Below are 9,520 nucleotides of genomic sequence, written 5' to 3'. Positions count from 1 at the left end.
TAGACCAGGGGTCTCCAAATCGGTCCTGGAGGGCCGGATCCATGCCAGATTTTTGTAAATTACTACATGTATCTCAATGGGGATATCCCAAAAATCTGGCATGGATCCGGCCCTCCAGGACCGGTTTGGAGACCCCTGGAGTAGACTGTCACTGGATGAAGAGTGTTACTTTGAAGAGCATGTAACACAGCACGTCTGTGTCACTTTAGCAAAGCCGAGGAAAGTAGAAGTTGTAATTTTTCAGAATACTCCCTTGACTAACAGTAGTTTGCAAGCACAGCATATTTGTGTATCTATATTGTAAAGTTCACATTATCAAGTCACGTCACAACTCACAAGTTGCTTCCTCCGGCAATTACAGGGACCACTCACTACCTCTGGTAATAATTTTTTTACAACTCTGTCAATCATGTGTGGCCTATCGGTGTTCACTCAATCAATAAAAACAAAGCACCTAAAGTCATCCCATATATAAGCAAATATCCTGTGAAGGGATAGATGATCATATTATTTATCTTCTTCATTTTCCTTTTGTAGTAGTCAGGGGCAGGGCAGGGTGAAAGTTAAATTAATTGAGCAGTAGCCCTTGTAACAGAGTATGACCAGTGACACCCGTAATAGAAAAGTAAGATCTTCACCACCTGCATGTACTGGACTGCTAACAGTAACGCAGCTCTGCGTCATCATGGCTTGCGTCGGTTTTTCTTGGGTGCAAGCTGACTGTGCTGGCATTATGCCTGCTTCCACAAGTTTACGTACTAATTTTGCTAAACAAGAGAGAAGAAGAGAACTGGTGTACTGTCTGAGTCTAATGTAGTGAGTCCATATAGTGCTAGTAGAATTCCTGAAACTCCCACTAATGTTAGAGCAGAGGCAGACGAAGTGGGAGGTTAGATAGATACATGCCACAAATGCTATGTACTGTGCTTGCAAGATGCTAGTGCTACTGTGACACAACTTTCTGTTGAATTATTTTGTGTTAATATTAAAGAGTATTGGTTACAGTATGTTTTTATTTCTTCATATAGATACTACTTCTAAACTAACAAGGAAGGAGTTGGCTATCTGGGCCCGGCAGCGGAAACTGGAGGCAATTGTCACCGAATATCGGCAGCTGGTGGCTCAGAAGGAGGAGGATGACTCGCAGTCAACATCCAAAGCAGCTGTATCCTCCTCTGCTGCCCCTGGGTCATACTGCCAGCGTAATACTCGAGCGGTACTGTGCCGTGGTCTGGCAGCCACCCGCCACCGACGAGCAGCAAAAAAAACAGCTGCCCCCCAGAGTACCTGCAAGGCGCATATGCACCGATTGACCCTGCGAGTGGCCTACCTTGAGCAGGAGATGGGAAGGCAGAAATCCCTGCTCAAGGACCTCTGGAGAGAGCTGCATCTCCACCTGCCCACAGGAGGACACCGCCGGCGAAAGTAGAGAGACTGTCCCTTGCCCCTTTTTTAAAGACATTTGGGGGGGAATTGGGCGTTGGGGTTTTTGGACTTTTGGGAACATTTGATTTTATGGACATTGGTTGGGGTTAGGGAGGGGTGTAAGTCGGGTCTTGCATGATAGTTTATTTTTGTTTGGGTCAAAATAATTATTTATTTTCTACTTAAACATAGCATACCCATTTTCACTGTTTTGTGGGGGAGGAGGGGGGTGTTAATTGTACGTTTGTTTTCCTGAAACTTATCTGGCTGCTTGATTCAAATTGTCTAAGTAATCGCCCAAATTTGTACAAAAGTGCCACTGAGAGTTAGTGAATTCAATTGTCCTACTACTTTACCAGTACTGACGTCAGTCTCTCCTCTCCTCCTACTCCATTATTCTTCCTCCACCAAAATGCTTATCTTTCCTGTGATTCATGTTTGAGAATAGGGCTGGGCTCAGGGCTGGCTGCATGGCAAATGGCGATTAAGGTTGGCTATGGAATCCTGGATGGATGAAATGTCATCATTGCGGTGGTAGTAGTAGTGGTACACACTGGCAGTAGTAGCACATGAAAAAAAAGGAAATTAAACATTGAGTGTCCTGAGAGGAGCAGTAGAACAGTACGATAGATAGTACAGTACACAAGAACAGTGCCATAAATTGTAGCCTAAGCAATGCTAAAGTATTCCATCAAAAGTTAACTACTAGTTGCGTGGAGTGTGGCTACTACAAGAAATAGTACTGAAGGACACAGCAGCGTAAGCATTCGTCACGTGTAGGAGGAGGATGTTGTTGATGATGAATCCACTCAATGGCGCACATGAAATTCTGATTTGATTTGCAAATACTCATGGGTGTGTGTCAAGCAGAATAAGAATATTTCCTCGGATTCCTTGACCTGCCTTGAAATTGATTTTCTGTTGCTTTTGACCTTATCCTCCCCAGCAATTGTGCGGAATTATTGTTGTCATTTAGTCACACCTCAATGAAAACCACACAGCCCGGGGGAAGAGGGTTAGGGTTTGAAAATTGGATGGGAATGGGGTTTTTTGGGAAAGTTTTGTGGAGAGAGAAAAAAATAACACAGCACGAACAAACAACAAAGGAAGAAAATCTACGAAGATATCCATAAATCTTTTAAGGGATATAAAGGAAGTGAATGCATGAAGTTGTTTGCTAAATGGATGGTTAGGTTACTGAAAAGTAGTACTTACTACAACTTACTAACTATGAATAAACAATTTGACAGTACAGGGCTGCAGTAATTGCACAATTCCACTTGCATATCTGCCCTCAGAGAGAATAAACACTTATTAGTACATTAAATTAGTTTTAAAAATAGCAAAGAAACTTATCAAATAGCTGTAGGGATGAATTTGAAGTAGAGAGCAAACGGATAGAGTCGCACTCCTATAATTTCAAAACAAGAAATTTTTTTTAAAGATAAGGAGAAGTGAAGAGGATACTGTAACTGTATGTTGTAGTTGTCCTGTTCAATTTGGGAAGTTGCATGCATCCAGCCATTCCTCTTATTCACGGTACTCTTCCATTCCATCTGATGCTCCGTCGATCAATCTTGGTGACCAGACACACTGTCCACTGCCTGCCTGGCGGATGCGGAATTGCAGATTGCTATGGTAAGCCTGAGTTAATGTTTTACCCATCGCACAGGGTAAAAGCCGGCCTGTAATTGTCGATGGAAAAACAGGAAGGGCTATTAAAACACCCCGGAGGAAAAATAAAAGGTACAGTGTGTAGTGCAAAAATAACACTTTCACTTTCAGAGGCAACAGTATTACATACAAGCAACATTTCTAAAGTGCCGACTCTGAGTCTCCTTTTCAAGGATAATAATTAGCACACAGCAGGCCACGGCCATGCAGACTGTCAAGGCAGGCACCACTGAGTGAACCAACGTCCATTTAGCATACCTCTTTGACACAGACAGATGGTTGTTATTGACTTGTTTACGTTTGCCACTCACGAAATGGCAATAGTTCTTCTCTAAACTGATGATGATGATCCATCCATCCCAGTGAGTGACTTAAAGATAATATGTAACTTTGATCATCAAGACTCATCATCATCATCATGGTATTGTGGCAAACTCAATGTTGTTCATGCAGTCACAGTCTACACACAGTGAGTCCAAGGACATTTTCCATATTAAAAAATGCAACGTAGTGGCCCCTGCAGTAGAAGTACAGAATTGGACCCTGACGCCAGATGGCCTGCTGCTTCAGTAGTACTTGTGGTGGTTCCTTCAATTTCCTGTCGCTGTTTTTTGAACCGAGTGGCTGATAGAGCTAGCCAATGTTTGTACCTGGAACATCTGCTTCATAAAAAGGAATAAATGTATTGCTGGCCAGTGACTTTTTGTACCGTGGATCCAGAATAGTAGCACAAATGTAATGTTGTTCTGAATGTATTGCTTTAAGCCTTTCATTGTCAACTAGGCGGCTTAATAAGCTCTCCGCCAAATGATATGCGTCTTGTTTTTCAGAATCAACTCGGAACGTTGAAGACACCGCCTTCAGTTGGAGCTCTAGCATGCGCAACAATGGGATAGCTTTGCCCAAAGTACAGTCCTCCCTGCTGACTTCACGTGTGAACACCTTAAAAGGACGAAGCATGTCTGTCAGGCTTTTAACTAGGTCCCATTCATCCACCTCTAACCTTATGTCTTTCAAAGAACCACCCTGTGGATTAAAGAGATACTCATTGATTAACAAGTACTGCTCAAACAGACACTCAAGCATGTAGAAGGTTGAGTTCCAACATGTTGCCACCTCATGGATGAGTCCTCTGACTGGCACTCTACGGTTATGTTGAATGATCCTCAGCTGCTTCCGGGCCTTAAAAGAATGGCTAAAATGTGTGCAGATTCTTCAGCAGGTGGTCAGTAACTTGCTGACTGTGTTTTCTTTTTTTAAGAAATCTTGAACAACAATGTTAATACTGAGTGCCAAACATGGCACTCTGAAATAGCCACCATCAGACATGGCCTTAACTGTATTACTGCCATTATCTGTGGAAACATAATCAATCATGCACTTTCTTGGATGCAGCCATTCAAAGCCCTTACTTTTAAACTCCTCCAAAATGTTTACTGCAGTATGAGATTTCTCCAGGGCAAACAAGGCTACTGTTGCATGTTACCGAGTAGCTTGAAAAATTGTGACACTGTCAACACCTGTAGCAATCTTCTCTCTAACCCCTGCAAAAGAGACCCAGTGTGCAGTGATGCACATGTAATCAACAGCTTGGCAACTGGTCCACAAGTCTGTTGTCAGGTGGATAGTGTGAACAGCACTCTTCTGCAAAGCTGTTCCAATCACGTCCAGCACATCGTGATGTAGTGCTGGAACCGCAACTCTGACAGAATAGGATGGGCTAGGAACCTTCCATTTAGGGCAGACTGTTGCCACAAATTCTAGAAAACCCACCCCTTCCACAAAAGAAAAAGGGAGAAGGTCCAGCGCTAACATTTTAGTCAGCATTGCTTTATACAGACGTGCCGTTGGGTGGTTGCGTTCAAATGGCGCCTCCAACCAAAACATGCTTTTAATGGTGGTCTGGAGCGTTTTCATATGTGATGATGATCCAGGCTTCTTCAACCCAGTTAGGCTCATTGATGTACTTTTTTGCATTGGTGTCTCTACCAGAGTCTTACTGTGCCTCCTAGATGTTGCTGGGGTAGAGGGTCTCTCGCTTCTTCACCTCCCCCCTGCACGATCAGCTCCCCGTCATCAGATGCAATATCAATGGATACATTTGGATTTATACTTTTGGCTTTCGGGATGTTACTTAGGTGCTCCTCCCACTGAATAATGTGGTGTTTTGTAGTTGACCTCTCTGGCCTCCGGTACCATAGTTGGTACCAAGCTTACCCCGACTAACTACTTGTTTACAAATCGAACAAATTACTAGGTTTTCCGCCTCTTTGCTAATACTAAAGAAGTCCCAAACTGGGGAGTTGAGATTTCTGGTGATGTTGGAGGTGCTACTTTCAATGCCAGATGAAGTGCAGGACGGGCGTGGCAGAATTTGACTCTGTTGTGCACTTGCAGCACTACTAATTGAGGTAATGGAGGTCGAGCTGGATGGAAGTCCCTGCCGGCCCTTCTGACGAGAAATATGGCCGTGTTGGTGTAGTAGTTACCTTTGTTGGTGGTCATACCAGTGGTGCCACGCTGCACACATCCTGCACAGCAGCATTTCGGGATAGGATAAAAATGTCTGCCTGCTGCATGCCCGCTGGGGCTGGAGTGATGACTGAAATGACTGGGTCGTCATCGTCAGACTGTTCATCAGCAGCAGAATACATCACTTCTACTTCTTGTTTGTTATCACCCATAACTGAAAGCCTTGCAGGAACCTTCCTTTTAGATAGCTTTGTCGGCTCCTGGCATGCCTCCCTCTCAGACTGCATTGGTGGGTGCCAATCAAGATCTAGATCATCAGAAGGAAGGGGGCTTGAAGAAGAACTTGTACTAGCCCTCCTTGACCTTTTGCTTACTGGGGATCTGGAAGACAATGGATCATTAGGAGGAGTGGCTTTCTCGGCTGATACCGCCGCATGAATCTCAATTTCCTGATGTGCCCCTACTTTTAGGGGAACAACCATTGTGGGCAGTTGTGCCTCTACATGCGCCTCTCCATGCGCCTCTTCATGCGCCTCTCCATGTGCCTCTACTTGCGCCTCTATTTGCGCCTCTAATTGCGCCTTTACTCGAGCCTCTACTTGCGCCTTTCCATGCGCCTCTTCTTGCGCCTCTCCTTGCGCCACTCCTTGCGCCGCTGCTTGCGCCACTCCTTGCGCCTCTCTTAGCGCCTCTCCTTGTTGCATCTGTGGTTGTCATTGCAGCTGTGGTTGAACACTCTTCAGATGAGTTACACCCTGCATTGATTGGATGCTACTTTGCGATGAGTAAACGCCAACATCACTGGTCGATGGTGAAAGAGCAATTAAAGTGGCTGCCTCTGCGGCACTCATGGGCTTGGGCCCAACTTGGCGTGGTGGCACCGAGACCATTGAAGCGGAGGTGCTGCTCCCAGCTTGGTCCCCGGCGGACACCGCTACTGCAGATGTAGTTTTTTTCCCCAAAAAAGTGTCTGTTGGCACACCAGTCTCCTTGGTAAGTGGCGCCACTTGCTTCTTCTGCTCCTTCTTACTGGCAGTGGCACTGGCAACTTTCTTGGTAGGAGAGCGATGGCCACCTTTCTTTTGGCCCATCTTCTTCAGATGTCAGAACAGCAGGACGCAGTTGCACGAGTTGCAGAGTTGTCTGTGGCCACACGTGACGTCTCGTGACATTGTGCACACACCGCAGCAGGACTTCTTCCTGGCACTACAACAAGTGATGATGATGAGGATGATTCCTGGTTCACAGTCTTTGGGCACCTAAAAGCAAAGGAAGCCAGAGGAACATCAGTTAAATAAATGTTGCATATGTCGTGCTTCAATTAATATTTGCAACTAGGCATTTATTATTATTAACACAACACACCCAAAAACGGAAAGACCCAAAATAAAAATTGCTATTTTAATCCAAAATGATGTTTAAATTATTGAAGAGAGACCACACAGAGAGAGTTCTTTCATGCACCACTGAGTATCCCTGGGCATAATGGATGAAAGCAAGGCAGACTGGGTGCAGGCCTATGGCACAAAGCTCACTGCCTGGCTTCAAAATGGCCCCTAGACCCACACCCACATGGCCAGGCCCTGGACCAGGCCCCAACAGCACCCAACAAATCAAAATACACTCAAAAATCACCCCAATCCAATGCCATCCATGCCCTAAATGATGTTTAAATTCAAGAGACCCCACAGCAGGACTTGGCCCATGCACCACTGACTACCCCTGGGCCTACTGGCTAGTGTGGCTTCTTTCTCCACGCACCCCAAAATTACAAAAAACTTTCACATAGAAATAACAGTGATCTATTCAATTCCATGACATCTATACCGTAAATGATATTTAAGTTCAACAAAAGTCACAGAATCAGTTGTATCATGCACCCATGACTAACCCTGGGCCAACTGGATACTGTGGCTCCCCACAATATATTTTTTTTTAAGTTGTGAAAAGTTTATAAATTTTTGTTGCAGCAACTGCAATGCCCCAAACAAACAACACCAACTTACTTGTAAAATTTCAACTCCGAAAGTGATCCAAACAAAAAGTCCTCATATACAAATATCCAGCAGCAGCCACAAAGAGTAAATCTAAATCAAAAGTGACCAAGACATGGACAAAGCACTGGGAGGAGCCTGGTGGACAGGAACAGGAAGTTGGAGAATATGGGGCACTTCTTTCCTCGAAACTCCACAAAAATGCACTCCCCGCACAAAAAAGTGCAGCCAAATGTCAATCTGAGAAGTTATTCTGATCCAAATCATCAATTTCAGAAGGTTTATACTGCCAGTGATAGATTTCTTGTGCTGAATTGCAATTATCGCGATTTCGGGAAAGCGAGCTTTTCAAATTTCCCGCCGGATGTCAGCTGCCCGTCGCATCTACGTGTTCACAATTGTTTACACTCACGATGCGTGATCGCGGGCCCTTATGACGTATTCGCGTTTTCAAAGTCTCGCAGTGCAAGATGGCAGGACGCTATGACGTACTCACAGTCGAAAAGGCTCGCGCGATCACGCAGCCAAATCCAAAATGGCATAGCACATGCAAACCGGGAGGAAAACAACTCAGTGAACTCAGAATCACGGTAAGTCAACGCTGCGCGGTGAGATTGTATTTATGAAGCACAACCAAGCAAAAAAAATCCACCAACTCACGAATTGCGAATTCTTTGACAATTTTGCGCGATTCACAGACTGCAAAATTGCCAAAAATTCACAAATTCCGCAAGCGGAACGGATTTTCAGCCCATGCTTACCTCAACCAAGGTACACTCCTGGTGCACCTTGAAACTGATAAAAAAGCTACTGCCGTTCATTCTCCTAGACACCCGCAAAACCTTGGTTACCATGCTGGCTCTTTCGACGTTGGATTATGGGAACGCCTTGTATGCAGGGATGCAGAAGCAGCTGATGATAAAACTACAATGACTGCAAAATGCGGCTGCTAGGCTGATTCTGGACATTCCTAAGCATGAACCTGTAGCCCACAGACTCAGGAGCCTGCATTGGCTTACAATGGAGAAAAGGGTGTGTTTCAAGTCAGCTTGCCTGGCCTATAAGGCCCTTCATGGGATCGGTTCCCACTTTCTACAATATGAACCAGTATGGATCCTCAGATCTAGCAATGCAAACTGATCACAACCCCAAGATTTAAACATCTGAGATGGGGGGAAGAAGTTTCCTGCTGCACTCAGCCAAGGCCTGGAACCAGCTGGCACTTCCAAAAAAAATAGTACTTCACTGCTAGCTTTCAGGAAAGCCGTAAAAACCAGGCTCTTCTCGGCTTAGCCCATTTTCCAACTTGGCAGGCCTTGACTTTTATGCATCTGACCCAGCACCAAGACGCCCCAGGGCATTCGCGCGCTCTGCAAATCCTTAAATCAAATCATATCAATTCATATGTGTAATACAGTTACACTGCAGATAAACTAGTAATTCCACCTGACCTTCCATATGAGTGCCCACTCATATAATAAGGCCTACCTCAGGTCAACATCTAACCTTGCAGAGTACCCTCTGCTCCTGGCTACCTGTGTTCCCATGTAACCAGCCAAGTGCCCCTTACCCTAGCTGTGTTACTGTGGCCTTAACTTAAATGGTTTACAGTGGTGGTAAACACCCACAGTCTATTTACTGTGTAATTTCCAAGTGTGAGGCACAAGTAAGAGACTCATCTGCAGTAAAATGTCTAAAAAAAGGGTAATTAAAAAGCAAAAATCAGAGCAGATTAAATGGATGGAACCCATTTGAAAAACTCCTAAACTAGCATGTTTATGGATATTGACAAAAATGCTCCAATCTCATTGTGACTCTGTAAACAGTAAAGGTCTTCTGCTGTCAATGAAAGGAGTCATTTCATTTCTTGAGTCAGAAAGAAAATTGAACAGCCCAAATTCAATTCGGATGAGGAGAGTGGGACTATCTATGGAGAGAAAGATTTTCCCTGTGGA

Source organism: Lissotriton vulgaris, chromosome 6, assembly GCF_964263255.1.
Source record: "Lissotriton vulgaris chromosome 6, aLisVul1.2, whole genome shotgun sequence".
NCBI lineage: Eukaryota > Metazoa > Chordata > Amphibia > Caudata > Salamandridae > Lissotriton > Lissotriton vulgaris.
The sequence above is the reverse complement of the archived record's forward strand: the minus strand, read 5'-3'. Positions refer to the sequence as shown.